The 23,811-nt window shown below is 45.1% G+C and overlaps 2 long non-coding RNA genes across 2 annotated transcripts; one reads left to right on the plus strand and one right to left on the minus strand.

The window, feature by feature from the left end:
* Positions 1 to 10,189: 10,189 nt before the first annotated feature.
* On the minus strand, positions 10,190 to 15,292 carry LOC144293084 (uncharacterized). Its single transcript, XR_013360589.1, has 3 exons — positions 13,896 to 15,292; positions 12,999 to 13,180; positions 10,190 to 12,028 (listed from the first exon to the last, which is right to left on the minus strand). It is a non-coding gene; the product is annotated as an uncharacterized LOC144293084 (long non-coding RNA).
* Positions 15,293 to 15,427: 135 nt separating this feature from the next.
* Positions 15,428 to 17,143, plus strand: LOC144293078 (uncharacterized). The gene is made up of 2 exons (XR_013360581.1): positions 15,428 to 16,496; positions 16,909 to 17,143. It is a non-coding gene; the product is annotated as an uncharacterized LOC144293078 (long non-coding RNA).
* The last annotated feature ends 6,668 nt before the right edge of the window (positions 17,144 to 23,811 follow it).

Consider the following 23,811-nt stretch of genomic DNA (forward strand, 5'->3'; position numbering starts at 1 on the left):
GGTGTGCGCCCAGGCACTGTGCTATGTGGTGTGAATATATCCACCAATGCAAACACCATAAATTGTTTGATTCCAGTCATGCTAAGTGCTGCAAAATGAAAGGGCAGCAGCTATTTAAAGGAATAATAAGGGAACACAGCAGTGAGGGAATGGACCAGGTCTCCCTGGGGAGGTGGCATGGAAGCTTCTATCTGGGGGATGAGTGGAACTGGATGAGAGGAGACTGTACCGGAAAGAGCACATTGGAGAGCCTTGAGAAGAAGGCCTTTGGTGCTCATTGAATGCCCGTTTACCCAGATCGCTTCTCATTAACAAAAACCATTTAGGATCTGCCTTTTTTGTTGTTGAACTTGTTTTCTCAATGGCTGCTTTGCCCCTTACTAAGCTTTTCTGCGGAGATGAAGCCCAGACAAGATTCTCTGCTGGAGTCTAGTGCCTTATCACAGGCATTTTGGTAGTTGGGGTTCTTATCTGGCGGCCTTCTCGTGTTGCTAATAGTTCTGAGGAGAGTCTCCAAAATAGACTGTTATCAGTTTAGTGGCCAGTTGATCTCTCCCAGGTCAGAGAGTTTTTACATGGCAACGTTTACACTGGGGAGGAAAGTGACTGCCTTCCCCAGAAATTACCAGCCCACCTCCTCCCCTGAGGTTGAAGGCTAGCACAGAATGAGTGCATAGAAAGCCAAGATTAGCAAGTGCCCTGGTGGGTGTTTCTGGGGTTGCAGCAAGGTGGTGGTTTCTGGTGGAGGTTTCTGGGGTTGCAGCAAGGAGTCTTGACCACAGGGATAGAGCTCTATCAGCCAGAGGCAGTTGCTCTGAGATAAAGAAATAACACCTATACTATTAAAATCTCCAGCCTTTTCTCTGGGCTGCCAGCAACCAGGCAAATCATCTGTGTAGTGTGACTCCTAAGGAGGTAATTGGTGGGCTCGGAGGAAATCCAAACAAGAGAGGTGGAGAAAGATGCCAAACATCAGAGAAGCTGAAAAAGAGCAGGTTAAGAAAAAGACAAAGGACAGATTTTAATTTTTTATTGGATGACCATAACAGTCATGGTTGGAGAGTTAAAAAGATAACCTGGTGAAACTGATTTGCTCAGGAGGAGTGTCCTTTAAGATTCTGTTCCCACCAGTAGAATATGGGAGGAGGGGGGGTTACAGTCGTGGATGGGAGCCTGGGAAGGATGTCTGGGATGTGAAATGGTGTGAACTTAAGGGTGGTGTTCCAGAATGAGGCACTGTCATAGTAGACCGAGGTGATTATCTGGTTGAAGAAGACAAGGCAATGAGGAATATCTGGCTCAGAGCACAGAGAAAGGGACGAAAATTTACCTTCTGTAAATAGGAATCTACTTCAACATTCTTAGAAGAGAAACTAAATTTCAAGGAGGCTGGGAGAAGACCTCGCTGGGTCCCCTCAGTGACTACTAGGTAGATCCTAGGGATCAGCACCAAGGCCAAGAGGGCAAGCTCCTGAGACATGCTGGCAAGAAGTGGGGTATAGTCGAGGGACACGGTTAGTATTCTTGTCCTAGTGCTTATACCATGTGACCCCTCTAAGCCTATTTTTCCTTGGTGGGATATCCCATCTCATGCTAAAAAGGGTTTAAAGGAAGGATTGAGAACATGTGCCAAAAAATTGTCTGGAAAAGGCACAAAGTAGTGTGTGCTATAAAGTGGTCTCTCAGAAAATATCCACCTTGCTTCCCAACTTTTGCTCATTTTGATTCCCAGAAGCGCTCTTGTTCAGAAATTTACAAATGCAAAAAAAAAAAAAAAATTTAAATATTGTTAATCAGTTTCTAAAAGCCATCAAGTACATTTTGCTTAAGTTCAACAGTGTTTGATGGTCGCTGTGGCTCCGTGCTAAGAATGAGGAGAGAAGAGAAAAGCTAATTTTTCTACTGACAACTTTGGACTATTATATGTTTATATTATACTTTATGTTTAGGATTTACAATAGTCACATTCTGCTCTTTAACCATAATTTTGTGTGTTCAGTTCAGTTCTATAATTAAATGGATTCAAGACTTTGCCTCAATTCTTTGACTCTAAGCCTTCCCCATTCTTGAGACTTTATTTTGATTCATCTCAGAGTTAACCAGATTTTGTTGTGCACTTTTTTCCATAATTAAATGTCTCCAATGGGAAATTTGAGGTCAGTGCCTTCTTTCCCCCTTTGTAGGAAACCTGCTTTTTCTGCCTAGATGCCCATGGGAGTCTTATATTGTCCCTAAAGTTCAACTAACTTGAGTATGTGTCTTCGTGTTGATTATTCTGTTACAGGTTTTCCCCCCTAAGATCTCTTTCAGTGTGCGGAGTCAGACCCGACTTTATTTCTGTTGTGTTTCCTTTCATTTTATTTTTGATAGTTTTATTTTCTGCTCTGTTTGTTCTGTCTCTACTTCAGGAACACTATCATCCCATATGCTGACTGGCTGCTGGCTATCTGGCTGTCCATCTTATACTTTTTATTTATTTGGGGATCCCTCGCCATTAATGCTGTTTTATTCTCTGTAGTCTGACCTCTGCATCACTGAATATGTTTTCAACAACATCTGTTCTGATGTGATCTTCATTTCTATTACCTTCTTCGATTCCATTCATCACTGATGAATGTTAGCTTACTTTGTCTTTTGCCTATTCTTCTTTGATCTTATATTTCACTTCAGAATTATTTCACAAAGACCTTGTGGATTTTTAAAATTGGGATTGCAGACAAATATGCATCTGAAATTCTCTGGTTTTCTAGTATAATTCTTCTTCAGAGTATTATTCTTCATTTGCCCTTTGGTTTTTTTTAGTTTCTTTGCTCATTTTTGTTATTTTTATTTGCTTTTGCTGTTATTAATAATGGACGCACGTCTACTTGAAAACATAGATCCTGCTCTAAAGGGAATGCAGTTCTCTCCTGATTTGCTATTTGCTTTAACTACGGAGAGGAGTCAAAGAGTAAGCTGGAGCAATGGCAGGCTTCAAACTGGGTTTCTACTGGGCTTCAGTAGTTTTTAACCATATTTGCCATATTCTCTTGACCTCTCGAGTGAGTAGATGGTCCAAGCAAAATATAAGGATCATGGTGGAGACACCCAGCACTCTGATCCTTTGTTGGGTTATTGATGTTTATCTGTAGCTGCTTGTTTGAATCAATCAACCACAACAAAGCTGGCTGCCACTGCCACCTTTTCATCCTCCCTGCCTCACCTCCTAAAGAGGAATTCTATTTCGGGAAATAAACATGTCTTGCCCAGTAACTTCCTTCCATCTGTCTGACCATCCTCTCTCTTCTCTGCAATGTAGAGCAAACCCCCTCAGTTCTTGTGCTAAGTAAAAGAGCATCACCTGGACTCCTGAGAACACTTACTTTCAGAAAACCTTGAATTCCAATTGGAACCCAAAAGGTGCATTTCAGCTCTTTCCAGCCTCCCTTGACAGGTACTTACTACCTATGTAACCTGAGGTAGGGTGGCATGATGGCAAGACAATGGGCTTCGGAGTCATACAGATGTGGGCTCACCTCTTGGACTGTACAATTACTATGCTCTTTCGATGAAACCACTCCTCTGACCGTCAGTTTTGCCTTTGGTAAAATACCCAATACTACCAACCTGTTGTAAGAACCAAGTCAGGATCCCTGCACAGTGCCAGGGTCACAATAGGTGTTTCATAAATGTTTATTTTTTTGCCAAATTAACTCTGTTCATGTTTCATCCCTTAATTGCCGCATCTTTTATATTAACTGTTTAACACATAGGAAGGGTTTTGTCTAAGATGAGTGTTCTTACCCCCTTGGTAATTCTATCTGCTATGTAATTGTGTAATTCTTAACTGCATCATTGCCCTGTTAACTCTATCTCTGAAAAATCAGAAGAGGCCATCATGAAAGTGCTCCACAAACTGTTAAGGAATAGCCAGCGCAAGGAAACAGCATTACCTTATAACATCTACCTTATGTTCCATCCTTCAAAAAGAAATCACAGCCCTCCTTCGAGGGGGAGAAACCTCTAATAGATTTGAACTGGGTTTTACCCTGCTGCGTATTTAGACAGTTTCCCTATCGACTGAAGGCTGTTTCTCTGAGAATATTCACAGTCTGCTTGAGGCTGCCTTGGGGCCTTGCCAGCGTTTTCCATAGACACGCAACATTATACACACAAGAAGAAAATAGGTCAGAGTCCCCTGTAGCTGTGCTGCCTCTTTCCTCAGCTAAAGGTCATTCTTAATCCTTCCCCCGCTCCCAGAACGCTGTGTGCCGTGGTTTTTCAAATGTTCTAGGAAGGAAACGGCTTCTGCAAAGAAAAGCAGGGAACACATATTTCATGGGACCAAGGGACCCTAAATGTTTCCCAATTCCATCTAAAACTCTGCAAAGACCAGTTCTAGGGAAACCTCATGTCTATTTCCTATCGTTAGATTTTGAAATGATGTCCCTGGATAGGACCACGGCTGGAAATTTAGCTGTGACCCCCACCAACCACCCCCACCCCCCTGACAGAGCAGGGAAAACGGGAGGATCCCACGGGCCTGCGTCACCACACGGGCACAGAGGATGTTTCAATCGCAGCTGGAGGGCTGCCACCAAACCCAGTGACCACTGCGCTGGGGCCTAAGTGAGACTGTCTGTCACGCTTCTCAGAAACCTGGAAATGAAGACAAATCCTGTGAATGCCACGGGGCACCCCTAGGCCTCTGTGGAAGATGTGGCGTGGGCACAGCACCCACAGGCCTGCTGGGCCTCGCTTCCCCAAAGCACCTGCTTCTCACCAGGAGCGCCGGCTGCCCCCAGACCTCGGCCTGCAGCAGAGGCCACCCCGGGACACCTCCCAGGGCCACTGGCAGTCCCCCCATCACCCCGAGGCCCGTCTACTAGCTAGACCACACATCCGTCACCATTTTAGAAAAGCAGTTATTTTCACCATTTGTTGTTCTTGTGTCTGAGCTCATTTCCCCACTGCCTAAACCTACCACCCCAACTCGAATTCCCTTTTTCTATTCAAAGCAGTCCCTTCACCTAGCATTGACTCAGCCACTATCAAAGTATGTGTCACTCTCTTAGACGTTTGTCTGGAAATGCTGTGTATGGTGACTCAGGAGCGAACAAGTGAACAGGAGCATACAGGTATCATCCCTTTGGGGTGACAGCCTTTATTTCATTTTCTAAAAGGGGTGCTTTTCCAGGCATCTGCTCATAACGAAAACAAAGACCAGACCTGTATACACAGACACTTATATACATACATGCATATATAATACATGCACCTATTTACATACGTATATAAAATTTGGTCGATGCTAACATAAGCTGCAAAAACCATACACATTAAAAGAAAGCATAGTAGCAACATCTCCTAAAGATGATGAAATTTAAAACTACGTCACTGAAAAGAGGAAATCGAGCACCTTCCTTCTAGGATCTATTCTTTTGCTTCCTTGAGCACACACTCTATATGGATATCGCCAAATTGTGGATATCGGTACATTTCTGACTTCTTTTAGCCACCCCCTCCATAAAAACAAATGATTCTCCCAAACCAAGCAATGGTCTTTTAGTAAGTACACATGCTGGGGTGGGACTATATATGTGCTCACTGTGAAACCGGTAAAAATACCTGCTCGGCCCATACTCTGTGGCTGCCCAGGCCTGGGGGCTGGAGTTCTAGGAGAATGCCCAACCCAGGCTCATGTGGATGCCTGAGCTGACATTTCTTGCCTCTTCCAGTTCCCACTTTCAGGTCGTATCTTATGATGGGCCTTCTCTCCCCTTTGTCTGGCTGTTAGCCCACCCTTGTGTTAACCTCCTCGGCTTTCCTATGGGGCTTGGAAACCCTCAAATAAAGTCAAGATGGCACCTGGGTGGCTCAGTGGTTGAGCATCTACCTTGAGCTCAGGGTGTAATCCCGGGGTCCTGGGACGGAGTCCCCACAGGGAGCCTGCTTCTCCCTCTGCCTGTGTCTCTGCCTCTCTGTCTCTCATGAATAAATAAAATATTAAAAATAAATAAATAAAAATAAAGTCAAGATGAACCGAAGAGTTTATTTTGTCAAGTACTCTAAAATCTTGGCTCCCTATTGTAGGACTCTCTGGTCACTGTAGCAAAAGCATAAAACAAGTATATGTTGTCTCTACTTCCCAGATGAATTTAGCCTTCATTTCTCACCATTAAATAGAAATATGCCATCTGGGAATGAGCTGGGGAAGTTGGGTTTTATAAGTAGATACACCAAGAAGATGTAAGTCATGCTGTTCGTAGTATCCATGGCTGTCCTTTGAACCAACAGCAAAGAAGCCACTCTGGCAGGGGTGCCTATCCTGGGGCACACAAACCCCCAAGCAGCCCTTGGATAAATTTTAGGGGTCTATAAATTAGGATGGGAAAAAAAAATACCTATTTTCACTAACCTATAACTGAAATTTAGCTTTCTTTTAATTATGAAGGTAGGCAACAAACCACAATAGTTCCCAATGACTTTGTCACCATTAGTTCTACGAGCACCTTGAAATATCATTAACATTCATCCCTGCTTTAAAGGTGCAACGCTTACTGAACCCACCAGATCTTATTTAATGTATTAATAAGGAAGCACCTATATTACTATATCACACATTTAATTTTTTTAAATATTTTCTTTATTTATTTATGAGAGACAGAGAGAGAGAGAGAGAGAGAAAGGCAGAGACACAAGCAGAGGGAGAAGCAGGGAGCCCTATGTGGGCTTGATCCTGGGTCTCCAGGATCACGACCTGAGCCAAAGGCAGAAGCTCAACCACTGAGCCACCCAGGCGCCCTATATCTTTTTTTTTTTTTTTTAAATATTCTTCAAGGGCAGCCCAGGTGGCTCAGCGGTTTAGCGCCGCCTTCAGCCCAGGGCATGATCCTAGAGACCAAGGATCAAGTCCCACGTCAAGTTCCCTGCATGGAGCCTGCTTCTCCCCCGGCCTGTGTCTCTGTCTCTCTCTCTGTCGCTCATGAATGAATAAATAAGTATTTTTAAAAATATATTCTTCAATATAATTGGTTTCCTTAGCATTCTATGTATTTTGCTTCAGACTTTCAAGAACGCCACTCTAAGAAGTGTCCACAGGCTCCACCAGACTTCCAAACAGAGCCATGGCTCAAAACCAAAGACTGAGACTCCCGCACTAGGGTTTCACAGAGAACTTGAGTTGCTGGTTTATAAATACATCATCCCAATAGGAATATGGCAAATGATAATGACTAATGCTTAAGAAATCTGATTTAGGCATGGGCTTCTAATAAGTGTTCAACCCTCCTGGGTCAAGAAACTTCAATGAAAGGGTGGAGAGAGAGAGAACCTGCTGTCAGCAAGCTTTCAGAACTGCAACGTAAGCCATTGCATAACCATAGGCTGGATTCGCTGGTTGGTCTCCTTTATTCAGCTTGCTGAGATTATGATATTCTTGTCTTCAAGAATGATTATAGGTTACGAGGCCTACAGGTTCAAAACTGCCCTCTGCGGCTATTTGTAAATTCCTCCAACTCTTCATTTATTGCCTATTGAGTTCCCTGGTTCTTTGCCCTAGAAGTTCTAGCTTATTCCTTTGACTCAGGGTTTCAATTAGAACTTTACAACAAAAGATGGTTCTTTGTCTTCAAGAGAAGCTGACTCCACAGTGTCAGGTCCTACTGGACTTGAGATGACTCTTCCCTTAATTTCAGTTGATTCATATGCTCAGTGGCTGACTCAGAGGCATGGCTCAATAATGATGACATCATTTTAAACTTATAAAATTTGAAGGCAACCAGGGACAGAAATAGAAGGGAAAACATGTAGAATGGAATGATAGGAATAAAAGGAAAACTGTATAACAAATGAATGACTGCCAGTGGCCCTCTGTCTTGGGATAAAATAGTAACTTTACTAATAATAGCACATAATTTACATGTGAGTAGGGTTTATATAGTCATTATTCCATTTCAATGTCCTTAACAACTCAGCCAACAGTTACAAAAGCTGTAACTCAGAGAACAAGGACCAGCCATGGGCCCCAGCTTAGAAAGTGGGGCATGAGCCAGGGCAGGGCACTAGGCTTTCTTCTCTTGAGGTCTGAGCTTCATACAACACAAAATCTGAAAAGCCCAGAGCCCTTGAGGGTCCTGCTTGAGAAAAACTAATCAAAACACACAAGAACTATGTACTGACTGAAAAAGAGACTAGAAGCAAAACAGTAAACATCAGCACTCCCTGTTCCTCACTGTTTGTTTCTAACACTCACCAAAGATAGAAAAGGCCAGAGAAGAATTGTTGGCCATTTTAAGTGAAAGAAAAGATAATACATAGAGAAGATAGGATTTAGCAAAGTAGAAGTCAAAAGCCATTGAGCATCTACTTTAAGTTGTATTTCCATTTTTAACAAGTTTCTTGCTTATCTTTTCAAAGGTTGGGTTTTTGTTCCCATATATGGAAATATTATACACGTATACTCTATTACCCACAAGGCAACAGGACCTATGATACAAATAATGATGTTTTAAATGTTTTTTAAATCCATTTCCTATATAGTTCTCTGAATAATATCCAATGAAGATTATGTTGGCTTTATTCAAAAATAAGTAAATAACTACATCTCTTGGTTATTTTGTTTCTTATGATCTCTCATCCAACTACAGGGAAACCTTGGTGCTCATAAAAAGGGAAAAAAACAAACGACAAAAAGGGCGACGGAGGGCCCCGTTGGTCTCTAAGCATTGTGCGTGTGAGCAGTTGCCACACAGGTTTCCAGATCCTGATTTGAATCTCAGGGGCCAGAGCTGTGCGTGTTCCACAAAAGGCCCTTTGAAACTGTTCCCTTCCTGGTCTGACAAAGCCCTGGATGGCTGACCTTTGAGGGACACACACGTTGGTTTGGGTTGGCCTCTGATCTCCGTGAAGGACTATGAGCCATGCTCATCTGTCTGGGAGCTGCTGCCTACTTCCTCCATTATATTTAGCTCTTCGGTTATTTTCCTAATGAGCTGTCTGTTTGCCTCCAGCCTTCCAGCCAGAAAATGAATGTGTGCAAATTATAAACTAAGTACCCAGTGCTTGAGACCTACGAAGAGCTGTTCTACACATTCTGAAATCCACCCACTCGAGAGTTCTTGCTGGGGCTGTGTCTTTATTCTGTTTGCCCCGTTGGCTGGGCAGGAGCACGACCCTCTGGCTTAGAGCCCTACGTTCTCTCAAATGACCACCTCCATAGCTGCCCTTCCCCACAACGGCCCCGCCTTGCTGTCTGCTAAGGTAGCCAAGGGGCAGATCAAGCACGAGCTTACTGTGGTGGCGATTCAAAGAGAAAGGAAAAATTAAACATATTTTAACAAACCAGGTAATGACCATGGGAGGATTTTTCATGACGATGATGTGATTTTGACTAGTCTATTTTGAATTGTGTCTGGTGGGGTGGGAGGAGAATGAATCTCACTATTTTTTATTTGTGGGAACTCTAACCATTTGCCTCTACTTCTAGCATCCCACAGACTGGGTTTTGCCCTGCTCCACTCCTCAGTGAATCTCCCACCCAGAGTTGATGTGACTCAGAGAATTCGATCCTGCTGGAAATGTGGGACTAGGTGAGCCTCAAGCTGCCTTAACGTGAACTTTTCAGCTCCTCTCGCTTTAACCTTGCACAGCCCAAATAATTGGAAACTGTAGAAACTCACTACTTTCCATCTTTAAAGCCAAGTGACATTTTTTTGGGTGGTAGTTTGGAATTTTTATTTTCATGGAGTTTCACGGAGTTTATTTTCATGGAGTTGCTGAACACCAAAATATATACATGGTTATGTCTTCACCCATAGAATATTGCACGACCCACACCTCTCATGTCTTATAAAAGACTTACATGCATATTTTAATTAGGTCCCATTATATAAAATGGACATTGATATTTTTAATTTTAAGAACTAGGAGGTGCTGTGTAACCAAGCTCTCTCTCTAAATCATAAGAAGCAGTTTGCACATCATGGTGGATAAACTCTTTATCAGTATGTCCATGAGAATCAACACAGATGGGCACATGGCTGCTGAGCAGAAGTGGCTTTCAGCTCAAGGTGACACCAAAAGGTTGATTTAGAGACCTAGAGAAGATTTGGAGTTGATTTAGCAACTGTTAGATACTGCCAAGTACTGAGTGCTTGATTTTAAAAAAACTTTATTAAATATATATATTTATATATATATATTTGCACAAAAAATAAAGCACATGGAGAGTGTACATCTTTTAGAGGACTTACATTAGCACTTCTTAGGGGAAAACAAAACAAAACGTTACACAGAGCATTTGAGATACAGTGTAGTTTTTTTAGGACTTTATATATAGCTTTTAGAAATAGTTTTGGAAGTAATAAGATTACAGACCAAAAATTTAATGACTTGATCTGCAGTGACAATTTTAAAATTCCATTTTCAGGGTTCAACCAACCAATACACCCCCTCTCCTCACCTAGACCTGTTTTTCCCCCGGTAACTTTGTGCTGGGCAGGAATGGAGGGACAGAAGTTGCAGGGTCTGCTTGACATTATGTGCCTACTTCTTTTCTAGCCCTGACAGGAAGAAATCTTGGGGCTTGGGATTTTATAAACATGAGTTTCTTACTCAATGCTCTAGGGAAGGTAAATTCCAAGCCCTGGCAGAGGGGAATACGCCTCCCAATTTCCGAAATTGGACAGTCAGGCCTAGTTTGAACCATGGGCTCCAGCTGCACCAGAGTAAGCCTGGGTGGCCACACTGTGGCCACATCAAAGCAAAACACACATGCAATTTGGGGACATTTGCCCTGCAAGGTTTGATGGGAATGCGAGTGGGAGGAGAGGCAGTGACAGACAGTCCGTACCTCTTAATTCTGGGTGCCCCATCACCCTGGGACCCCCAGGATGAACTGCTTCCCTCTGTGGTCTGGGACTCACTTGTCGAGACAAGAAGCTTGTTCAGCCTCACCCATGAATGAAGAGCAGATGGAGAAGTAAGCCTCACTGACCACTGCTCCCCAGAGTCATTCCTCTCCCACACCCCTCATGGAAAGCTCTCTACTGGGGGAAAAAAAAAAATCAATCTTCTGGCCTTTAAATCTGCCTTCTGTCCAAGTCAGAGGTTGCCAAGCACAAAGCACTATGGGGGCTCCTATCGCAAAGCTAACAGGGCCCGAGCCACCGGAAGGAGAGGGCTGCTCTTTAAAAGCTTTTAAATGCTGTTATATTTTTACAACCACTTACTGAAGAGGTGAATTATTTTCTACTCCTCCTTCCCCAGAAGCACAACCATTAAGGTTACCTGGAAACCTGTCCAGGAAGCATGTGGCAAATAGCAACCAAGCAACAGAAACATCCGGATCTGTCCTCTAAAAGGAGATGGTATCAACAAGGTCATATTTGGGTAGAGGTGTACTAGGAAAGTTTATGGGTTTGCATGTCCTGGCTATTTGGGGGGGCTGTTTACACATGCGATTGGAAAGGGAGTTTGTCCTTAGCTTAGCTAGGTGGGAGCTTGGTTGGTCAAAGTTGGAAAAGAGATTTGAGATTGGATGCTCCCCATACTAAAGACCACCCCATGGAAGAAAGAAGCACAAAGAGAACAAAGAGGCATTGGAAGGCACTGCCTCTGATCTAGAACTTCCAGTCTATTAGAGATGTGATGTACACAGAGAATGACCCGAGGGCAAATTTTTTTTTTAAGATTTTATTTATTTATTAGAGAGAGAGAGAGCACAAGCAGGAAGACTGGCAGGCAGAGAAAGAGGGAGAAGCAGACTCCCCTCGGAGCAGGGAGCCCCATGTGGGACTTGATCCCAGGACCCCAAGATCATGACCTGAGCCAAAGGCACACATTTAACTTACAGAGCCACCCAGGCACCCTTCAAGAACAATTTTTAAGTTTCAGAAGCACGATGACATACCATAAAACGACATCTCCTAGGGAGACAAGACTTCATTCCTAAAGTGATTTCCAATAAGGTCTTGAGAGAACAGCAAAGAAGATGGGAGAAAAGATAGGGTGGGGGCAGCTGACAAGGTATGTTCTCCAAACTTGGGCTCTGAAGACACGAAACAAAATAATGAGAAGAGGGTTGGACAAGAAATTTACAGTGTTGTTTATTTTGATGTTTTAAGTTTCATGACTTTATGGGCAAGAAGGGGAAATGACTCCTCTGTCTCTTCATGACCTTAGCTAGTGGAAAAAAGCCTTCACATTGTGAAAGCTGGGTTTTGTTTTGTTTTGTTTTTTACTGTTTTTGCTTTTTTTTTCTTTTTTTCTCTCTCTCTTTTTTTCTATTTCTAAAGAGCTTATTCCTAATGTGTATTTCATTTCCAACCAACACCCTCTCTATGTCAGATGAGGTGATAAAATTTATAATTATAGAGAAGCAAAGCTGTGACTCAGCTCTTTCACCACGCAGCCTTGCCCACAGACGCGGGGCTTTGGGAACTCCAGCTGGCCTGAAAGCAGCAGCAAGGAGAGGGGACGGTGGAAAAAATGCAGTATGAATACTTGCTGTACCCATTCCCTCTTGCTTTACCCCAGAATATATCCTTCTTCTGCTTCAGCATTAAGAAAGCTAATTAACAAAACTTGTCATTCTGAAAGCTAAGCTATCTGCAAAACCCTGTTTTCTGAAAAACCAGATTTTTTCCCCAAATAATTGTCCCAATGAGGCAAGCTATGGGACAATTCCTGGGCTTTCCACACTGAGTAGCCATCAGTTTTATCAGGGGCATCTGGGAATCTGCGTGAGTCAGTAAAACATGGCCATGGATACTTGAGCAACCATGGAGAATGAGACACTAAAAATACAGACAGGAAATCTCCGCCACACAAACAATTCCCAGGAAGGGAAAGGGGGCGAGTGATAAAAGCCTGGCTCACATGCCACACACCTCTCAAATTACATAAAACCAGTTCTGTCAACCTGAGAATGCCAAACAATATTCCAGCCAGCCTCTTGGCCAGCGTGTTTCACAAATGTTGGACCCATCAGATACTAGCACTCAGAGAAGAACACTCACCTGAGCACTGGGGGACGTGGCCAGGGTCTTGGCCCTCTTGACTTGTAGGAGACGCCTCACCTCAGCCCTTCCGAAAATGGAATGAGGCACATATCAGGCCTGCACCTGGTCTTCCCCACTCACCTCACAAAGGGCATGAGGTGTTTAAAGGCATGAGCTGCCAGCTGGAATCTTCAGTACACCTGTGATATATACCATGGTCTTAAAAAAAATTCACATAAGCCCTCTACAAGTCCTAGCTTCACATTCTCCAAAATGATGTGAATTCACCCTATTTATTCTACAAAGGCCACGTAGTAAAAACGCCACACCAACGCATGGTTCTTTGTGTGAATACCTGTTATTTTCTGGCCTTGTTCTTATCTACTGCCCTGATAAATCAGGATCAATCCTCATCTCTTAGCAAAGTTCCCATTTGCATTTGTTACCTCTCCCACATAACACACACACAAAAACTTCACAAACTTATAAAGAATCCGAATTCTTTCATTTTCAACTCCAAAACATGTCTCTGAGTGAGCAAGAACAGGATAGAATTTACATCACAAGCTAAGAATTACTCACGACACTGCATATATCCACGAGAATATACTACACATACAAGCATCATTCTTCGTGTGTGCCCTAAGGGGTGGGAATGGGGGTGAGTTTATTTGAAATAAGCTAAATAAACTCTGCTGGACTTGGTTTTCAAAGTGTTTATGCTTTTGTTTGCTGACTCACCTGAAACCTCCATGTCCTTGTGCCTGAGAAGTGCTCAGTGCTTATACTCACACCCTTCCTGTGGACCCCCACCCAAGTCCACTAAAGCCAAAGTCCATGGGACAGAACCCCTCCCCCCCCTCCCATGAGCCCTGGAAGGAAAAGGGCAATCTAGAGAAACCACAGATTCCCTACCTTCTCCAGGCTCCAAAGATCATTTTCCTCAGCAAAAACATACAGGAACCAAAAATAAAAAACCAGAAGCAATACATAACTACAAACACAAAAACTTTAATGAGACATAGAGACTTCTGTAGGAGAAGCCTTAGGGGAAAGATTGAGATTCGTGATTTCACAGGGTGTAAAAGGGGATCGGACACCTATAGGAAAAATCCTGGAGAAACAACTAGACAAGGCCAGGAATGAGGATGTGGGGAACTTCTCCCAAATCTATTTCCCTCTGAATGTGGGAGAAGAGTCAGAGGAACACGCTGGCGAGAGGCAGGTAAGAGAACCCCCTTTGTATGGCTACCCCAGTACTTCAAGGCCAGGCCAGCTGCTGCTCCCCGCCGGGCTCTTGCAGGTGAAAGCCTTTCCCGTTCCCCCCTCCTGGCAAGTTACCAAGTTCTCTCTTCAGGTGCTTCTCCTGATGTGAGCCCAGGGCATCATTCACACTCCCTGTTCACTTAACTCAAACCCTTCTCAGACCTTCCAGATCTGTTCTCTCTCCAATTCGAACCCCATCTTGTGTCTCTTCCCCCCATACCAAAATTCTGCCATAATCCTTAGAACAGGGCAGCCTGGGTGGCTCAGCAGTTGGGCGCCTGCCTTTGGCCCAGGGCATGATCCTGGAGTCCCAGGATCGAGTCCCACGTCAGGCTCCCTGCATGGAGCCTGCTTCTCCCTCTGCCTGTGTCTCAGCCATTCTCTCTCTGTGTGTCTCTCATGAATAAATAAATAAAATCTTAAAAAAAAAAATCCTTAGAACAGGTCAACTCCAGTCATCTCCATTTTTTTCTAGGTGCTGGAGGGGGTGGACAACAACTCTGGGCAGGTCCCCTCAGTACACCCCCTCCTCACTGCATTTCTTGCTCCCCCTCAGACCAAGTCACCGCTGCAAGAACAACCCCCTCCTGGGCTTCCCTCCAGGATAACATTTTACAAGTTTCCCTTGAATTTCTAAAGGGCGCGCTCTGGGACGCATAAATAATATACCAGGCAAACCTACTTTCGGAGCTTAGGGCGACGACGACAACAACAACAACAACAACATCTCAGAATACAAATCTGTCACGAGTGGGTTTATAAAGATAAAAGTGCTCCTGAGATAGTGCAGTCTCTTGTGCGAGCACAAATAGAGCTGGTGCCCCGGGGTCAAGCGCGGGCCCAAAGCGCGGGCCGCCGTGGACACAAAGAGCGTCTGAGGCGTCGCAGCGACCCCTGGGGCCCGGAGACGGGCCCGACCCGGCGGTGAGGCGGCCGGAGGACGCTTCGCTCGGCCCTGGGCGCCCCGCGGGCCTCGAGCCTCTGACCGAGGCCCCAGGGCCGCCGCCTCCCGGGAGCCTGGGCCGCGCGGTGCGCAGCGCCCCCTGCCGGGCGCCCCCTCACGCAGCGCGGGCCCGCGGCGGCGGCAGGAGCAGCAACGCCCGGTGGGTGGCCCCCGCCCTCGAGGGCACTCGCGACCCCCTCTTCCCTGCAGAGCGCGCGGTGTCCAGGTATACGGGGGGCGCCGGGGGTCAGGGGGGCGCCCAGGGGGGCCTCTTAAAGGGAGGAGGGTGTCACGGTCGCCCCCGCCCGTGCCGGCTGCGCAGCGAGTTCCCAGCTGACAGACCCGCCGCGAACGCGCCCGTTTAACCTCCTGCCCCGTGCACGTCGCTGGAGGTCGCGGCCCGGCTCCCCCGAGGAATCGCTCAGAACCTGCCCACGTCGCGGGAGGACAGCAAACGAAGGCGTTTTCCCCGCTTTTGAAAGACTTCGCCCCCACGGAAGCAAAGCCTCGCCGTCCGTCCGTGGGCGGCGGGGTGGAGGCCGCGACCCGGGGCCGAGAAATCCAAGAAACGGGAACTCCCACCTCGGAAAACTCCGGCGGACCTGGAACCTGGCGCGTGGGCCCCCGTCGCCTGCTCCTTGGCTCTTCGGAGCCAGGCGCGCGCGTGGCACAATTATGAGGTGACTTTCCCTCCCTCGGAGGTCCGCGACCTGAAGCCGTGGGCACTTGTGGCGGCAGGAGGCCTGCAAGACCTGAGCAGAGGCGCTCCCGGGGAAGGCTGCCCCCTCGCCGTGTGCAAGCGATTGCGGACAGCCCTGGGGATCCAGTGACCCACAGACCGAGCCTCCGGAACTTTCCAGGCGGCCGCAGAATCCAGGCAGCAGCGTGGTGAGGCCCTACTATGCCGGGCGGCAGGCTCAGTGCCTCTTCTTTCCTCATCTGGTGCCCACTAGGGCCCTAGAAGAGCCGGCACTCTGCTTAGCCCTGCTTTACACAAGTGGAAACTGAGGCCCAGAGAGTTTAAGCGGCCTGAGGTATGAGGACAGGACCCAAACCCAAGTCTCTGTGGCCCAGAGAGGGCGCTCCTGATGCGCGCTGCTTCCCAGCTGGTAGCTACGCCTTGCTAGGCCGTGAACTATAGTATATTTTACTTGTTATTTCAAGGCCGAAATGACTCATCAGCCACATGACTACACCACCCATTTTCACTGACCCCTCGAGTATGAAAGCAGGGCTTGAAGAGCTTTCGTTCACTTTGTTTGGAGCCAGGATGACAGACCAAGAGTGGTTGGAACACACAGTGCTAGGTCAGAGGTCAGGGGACAGACCTGGGCTCCCGGGGCAAAAACAAACAAGGCTCTGGGTGCCATGGTGGGGGGCGGGGGGCACAGGCTGGGGGTTGCGCACGTGCCTTGGACCAGATATGAAAGGTGGCTTGCCCCATCCTGGGCAGCTGGGGCGGGTGAGGGAAACGCCGTCCTGGATCCAGCTTCCAGTTTGCCACATACCAGCTGTGAGCCTGTGGCACAGCCGTGAAGGGCAGCCTGTGGCAGCACCGTCTCTTGAGAACTTCAGATCCGGCCAGAGCTTCTCACTGTGAAGTGGCGATAATGACATCCACGCGAAATTTTTGTCAGGAAACGTGACTCAGGGTGGGAGAAAGTGCTGTTATTCTCCAGGGTCCTTTTTCCTTTTTTTTTTTTTTTTTTTTTTTTTTAGGTTTTATTTATTTATTCATGAGAGACACAGAGAGGCAGAGACATGGCAGAAGGAGAAGCAGGCTCCATGCAGAGAGCCCGACACGGGACTCGATCCCAGGACCCCAGGATCACGACCTGAACCGAAGGCAGATGCTCAATCACGGAGCCACCCAGGCGCCGCAGGACTCCAGGGTTCTGCAGATATAGCTGGAGGGTTATCAATTTCACATTAAAAACAAAAACAAACAAATGTATTAATTTTGGCATGCACTTTTATGAGAAATAGTAAACAGATATTATCTGTGGAGTCTCTCGCCCTCTGATAAAAACTTTTGGACAGTTACAAAGTTTGAGGTTTCTGAGAGGCAGCGTGACCTGCCCAGTACCCAGAGTGACATGTTGACCAAAGCCATCCCACACAGCCCAAGTTCACTTCTACCAACAGCAGCGCTACTGTCCCTATTGGGCCAACCAGCCCTGAGAGCAAAGAGCAAGTAGTGCCAGGTTTACATATAGAGGCTGCGAGGAGCGCAGGAGGGAGGAAGGCGAGAGAGGAGTGAATCCTGGAGCCCAGGCCTCCTTTTTTTTTTTTTTTTTAAAGATTTTATTTATTCATGAGAGACATAGAGGCAGAGACACAGGCAGAGGGAGAAGCAGGCTCCATGCAGGGAGCAGCCCGACGTGGGACTCGATCCTGGGTCTCCAGGATCAGGCCCTGGGCTGAAGGCGGCGATAAACCGCTGAGCCACCCGGGCTGCCCGAGCCCAGGCCTCCTGTGAAAGCAGGGCGCCAAGGGCCCTCCAGCATCTTTCTTCCTGGCCTCCTGAGAAGGCCCATCCTCCTCCCGCGGCGAAGGGCAGAAGGACACTGGCACTCTGGGTGGCACAGGCCTCAAGCCTTCAGACAAAGGCCTTCTGTCTAGGAGGTGCTGGGAGACGCCACACAACACATTTCTTTCTAAATTGATTGTTTTTCCTAAAAGCTATCTAAGTCCTGGAAAGCCATTTCCATGAGCTGATTTTAAAATACCTTATTATGATATGTGAAAAACAGTCAACAGCCTGGGTGTCTAGCATTAGGGGAATGGCCAAGGACAGGCTGGGGTATTCCGTGACGTCCATGGGAGTTCATGAACACACAGAGAAGTGCCCTAAGGTAAAGGAAGGCTTGGGTGGGGCTCTAACAGAAAAGCAGAGAAAGAAGCTGCAGGCAGAAGTGTCTTCTGGTGGCATCTGATCAGAGATGAGCCTAAGGGTGTGATGCAGTAGTGACGGATACGTGGTCTTTTGCATTTGTCAAAACCCACGGAACTGTATAACACGACGATAAACCTTAATATAAAAAAGGGATTTCAGCTAATAATAGTGTTTAGGGGCACCTGGGTGGCTCAGCCGGTTAAGCAGCTGCCTTCGGCTCAGGTCATGATCTCAGGGTCCTGGGATCGAGCCCCAACATCGGGCTCCCTGCTCAGCAGGGAGTCTGCTTCTCCTTCTCCCCCTTTCCCTGCTCATGCTCTCTCTCGCTCACTCTCTCAGAAAAATAAATAAAATCTTTTTTTTAAAGAGCATTTAAATATTGGCTCATCACTTATAACAGCTGTGCCACCTAAGGCAGGATATTAATAACAGGGCAAGGTGTGTGCAGGGGAGGAGTTTATATGGGAAGTATTTGTAATATCTGTCCAATTTTTCTGTGAACCTAAAACGGTTCTAAAGAATGAAGTCTTTTACTGTGGTTAACAAACTAAAAATAAATGAATGAAAAACCAGAAGGAAATAATCAAAATGCTAACAGTACTGGTTTTTGGATGATGAGATTATGACTAATTTCTTTTTTTGTTTTTACTCTTCAAATTTTCTACATTCTCGTTTTGTCTGTTTTTCCTTATGCATCACTTTGCCAACCAGGTAAAACAAATGTACAGTTTTAAAATCTTGCCTGGGGGGCAGCCTGGGTGGCTCAGCGGTTTAGCGCCGCCTTTGGCCCAGGGCGTGATCCTGGAGTCCTGGGATCGAGTCCCACGTCGGGCTCCCTGCATGGATCCTGCTTCTCCCTCTGCCTGAGTCTCTGCGCCCACCCCCACCCCCCTGTCTCTCATGAATCAATAAATAAAATCTTTTTAAAAAAAAATCCAGCTACCCTACTGGAGAGTCCATGTGGGAATCACATGGAGAGGGAGATGAGCCCAAATGAGCCCAGCCTTCCAGCCACCCCTGCCAAAGAAGCAGACAAATACATGGAGCCATACTGAACTATCCAGGTCAGATCAGCCACCATCTGGATGTCCTGAAGGAAGGACCTCAGTTGACTCCACATAGAGAATCACTCAGCTAAGCCCTGCCTAAATTCCCAACTCAAAAATCGTGAAATACGATAAAATGGCTGATTCAGTCACTAAGCTTTGGGGTAGTTCATTATGAAATAATAGATCACTAGAACAGCTCTTAATAAATGTTTGTTGCACTACAAAAGAAATAAATGTTTGTTGCTGGATGGATGGATGGATGGATGGATGGATGGATGGACAGATGGATGAAGGACTGTTGTATTTCCTAGAGAAATGATGCCCAGAGAGCTAAAGAAAGTTGTCAAAGCTACCACGGTGCATGTTTGTCATTCACCCTCCTCCTCCAGGATCTGAACCTCCTCCTTCTTTTGGAGAATCCCCTCCCATCTGAATGTGGCTGGAATACAAGAGTCTACGTCGGAAGTAGGTTACTTCATTTGTTAACTACATCCAGGACTGCTGTGAGAAGTCTGCTGTCATCTGACTCTTGCTCCTTTAAAAGATGGTTTCTTTCTCTCTAGCAGCTTTTAGACTTTGCTATATGAAACTTAAATGCTCTAAAATTTGTCTAGGTATGGGTTTTTCTGTGTCTCTCTGTGTGGTACACCACAAATCTAGTCAATCTGAGAACTTTTGAAGTTCTTTAATTCTGGGAAATGTACCTCCATCATTTCCCCAAACATTTCCTGTATTTGGTTTTTAGTTTTCTCTTTCTCTGGGACTTCTGTGATCTGGATGTTAGCATCTCTACTTCTTTCCTCTTTATATCTTAATTTTCTTTTTATATTATTGTCTCTTTCTCCTTTCTTGTTCCCTTCTGGGAAAGTTCCCTTAACCTTATCTAGTTCATCCTTCAACCATATTTATCCTACTAATTATCTTATATATTGTGTTCTTTATTTCAACTATTGTATTTTAATACTTACTAGTTCCACTTAATTCTTCCTATGATCTCCTATGCTAGTTTCAAGTTACTAATATAGGGGCGCCTGGATGGCTCACTGGTTGAGCAGTCTGCCTTGGGCTCAGGTCATGATCCCGGAGTCCTGGGATCAAGTCCCACATTGGGCTCCCCACTGGGAGCCTGCTTCTCCCTCCGCTTATGTCTCTGCCTTTCTCTGTCTCTCAGGAATAAATAAATAAAGTCTAAAAAAAAATCACTTATATATTCTCATTTTCTTTAGGATATTTATCTCAAGCTCATTTTATACCCTCATTCTGTTCATTCTAATATTTTTGCTTGCACAGTACGTATTCTCCAATTTAGGGTACTTTCTGTCCTTTGAGCCTGTACTGAAAGGGGGAATCAGCTCCTCTCTGATACTGCACATTAGAAAAAGAGTTTAAGGAAAGGGAGGTGATGCACCCAAGCACTAGAATCATTGCTCCTATTCTCATTTGCAACACCTTTATCAAGAAGCACTATGGAGGCAGGTAGTTTGTTCATAATTTTTAAAATCTATGTTTCTTTCTTGCTTTTGTAGTTTTTTCAGTATTGATCTGGGGACAGGAGCTGCAGCCATGTCAGTTGGGCAATTGTCAGGAAGTACAGATTCCAAATAAATAATTAATTTCAACTAAAAGGACAAAGAGAAAAAGAGGAACTCACATGTGAAGCAAAATTGGTTCCCAGCTTGTGGAGGGCCTGGATTGTTGGCTTTGAGTGTCCCTCCTATCGTCTTTGCCATATAGTCACCCAGTGGTCCTATAGCTGACCTGCAGAAGCAGGTAAGCTGGCCACAAAGCAGTGGCATCTAGGGTCTTGGCCTCAGGCGATCCTGTCACATTTGTGTTTGAAGTTCCTGCAGCACTCAGAGGTGGATTCAAAATTGCCTAAGACCTATCTTCTTTGGTTATTTCAAACATGTACCAAAATGGCCAGAGCAAGTAGGAAGAGAAGGTGGACTGTCAGCTTCAGATTGGACTTCACCAAGGAAACCCCAGATTGGCTGCTGCCACTGTAGCGGTGATGGGCCAGGTGGACAGGGACAGGACACAGAGTTTCCGGTTACACAGAACAGCAGGTCTCAGAAACAATAGGGCCTTGTTCTGTACCACTTACTGAGAAGTGTCCTCGATGTCTCTTTGCTCTGAGAAAGTCATTTCCTTGGTAACAAAGGCATGTCCTTGTGTGCTGTGCTGGGAGTCTACAGCAAAAGGCCAAGGCCATGGCGTGTATGCGCATTGCACTGAGCTCTTGAAACAGTTTTTTTTGCAGATGCTTATATATCAATAAACTACCTTTTAACCCTGTTTCCTTAAAGAGCTCAGAGTTATAATTTTCTCTAACTCATAGTCCATAAGTTAGAAAGAATCAGAGTGACAAATCTTTTGAATGTCAGCATCTGAGCCTAACTAACACCTGAATGTTTCAGCTTCATCCCCACTGGTCAGACTCAAAATCTTACTAGCCATTCCTCTCAATGCCATTGAAGATTCCTGTTCCTGATCCTGAATTCCACATCATACTTACAATTTTTTTTTTATAAGAGAGAGAGAGAGAGCACACGAGATTGCATGCATGCATGTGCGGGATAGGAGGAGTAGGGGAGCAAGCGGCAGGGGACAAGGAGAGAAAGAATCTTAAGCAGGCTCCACACCCAGCATGGAGCCCAACGCAGAGGTGTGTCCCAAGACCTAGAGATCATGACCTGAGCCAAAATCAAGAGTTGTATGCTTAACGTATCCTAAGCCACACAGGCACCTCATACTTACAAATTTGAAATTTGAGTTAGAAGCATTCTGTCATCTAAAGTCTATGCATTATTATTCATGTACACTCTTACAGAGATATAATTAAGATATCTCAGTGATATGTTGTTATACACAAGACACCAGTTGAGTGAATAAGATATAATATTTGTCACATAGCAGCACTTTACATACACTAATTTATTTGTGCCTATCAACAGACCATCAAAGGTAAGGGGCAACTGGCTGGCTCAGTGAGCATGTGACTCTTTTTTTTCTTTTTAAGATTTATTTTTTAATTTAATTTTTTTAAAAAGATTTTATTTATTTTTTATGAGAGACACAGAGAGAGGCAGAGACATAGGCAGAGGGAGAGGCAGGCTTCATGCAGGGAGCCCGATGTAGGACTGACTCCCAGGACCCTGGGAATCACACCCTGAGCCAAAGGCAGACACTCAACCACTGAGCCACCCAGGCATCCCAAGATTTATTTATTTGAAAGAGAAATAGCATGCCCACACACATGAGCAGACAGAGGCAGAGGGAGAGGAAGAGAGTCTCAAGTAGACTCCCCACTAAGTGTGGAGCCTAATGCAGGGCTTGATCCCACAATCCTTAAGGTGAAACAAGAGTCAGAAACTCAACCAACTCAGCCACCCAAGTACCTTGAGCATGTGACGTGTCATCTAGAGGTTGTAAATTAAAGCCCCAAGTTGGATGTAGAGATTAGAGATTACTTAAAAATAAAATCTTTTAAAAATGTTTTTACAAAGAAGACCATCAAAGGTAATAAATAAGTGGAGAAGAGATGGAGAGATGGATGGACGAATGGATGAGTAGATAAAAATAAAAGTTAAGTCTATTGATTTGCCAGACAAAGGAACACAGTCTAGTGAAAAAAATTCACTAAGTAAGAGTTCACTGATAGGAAAAAGAGTATTTAAAGTCCTGGGGTAGGGAGCTGTTCATGTGGTTCTTGCTAAATAAGGACTGAAATCTAATACCCTGGAGAGGACATAAGGAGTCCACGGGGTTTAAACCCCACAATTGGCTAAAACAAACCTTACTGCTCATTATTTAGGAAAGGCTTCCGTTAGGAGCACTAAGAAGAATCTAGGGTTTCAGGGTCAATACAAGGTCACGGTGCTTTATCAGCTCCAGCTGGCCTCTGGTGACAAAGACATCGTCATTGTGATCCCTTCTGGGCAAGCACTGCTATAAGCAGAAAATTTCCCTTTACATTCGTCACCACAGCCTTTAATAGAGTGCAGGTATTCTTAACCCCACTTTACAGAGCAGTAGATGAAGACACAGGAAATGTTAAGTAATCTGCCCAAGGTCAAGATAGAATTTGAACCTGAGCAGGGGAGTTCAGAGCCCACCCTTGAACCTGATCAGGGGAGTTCAAAGCCTACCCTCGTAACCCTTCAACTGCTGAGCACAGGTCTAAAATCAATATCGATATATGTTGCTTATTTAAAATAATTCAAGCTATTTAAATTATATTTATCAAACTTATTTCCCCATTTCTCCTAAATTAAGTGGACAAATAGTCAAAGAGTACCACAATTAGTACTACAACTACACACTAGGTTTAACTTGAGATCTGCCTTTAACCTTGGCAAACTGCTTTGTACATGTTGAATATTTTATGAAGAAAAGATGCAAAAGTGAAGCATCTCTTGGAGTTAGGGAAAAGCTACATTGTTTTTTCTCATTTGGGGAGATTGATTTAATTTTGAGAAATGGGCAATCTCTGATAAATCTGACAACTGAGAAAGTGGGCTAAGCGGCCTAGTGGAGTTTTTTAACTCCAAAGGAGTATCACCCAAAATAATGTAATGTGACTTTCACCTCACCAGTGAAAACTGATAAAAAGGCAATTCCAAAAGAGAAGTTCCCAAATTTTAAAGATCAGTGATATGGCATTGGAATACATGAACT

The sequence above is a fragment of the Canis aureus genome, chromosome 2, assembly GCF_053574225.1.
Source record: "Canis aureus isolate CA01 chromosome 2, VMU_Caureus_v.1.0, whole genome shotgun sequence".
NCBI classification, from domain to species: domain Eukaryota; kingdom Metazoa; phylum Chordata; class Mammalia; order Carnivora; family Canidae; genus Canis; species Canis aureus.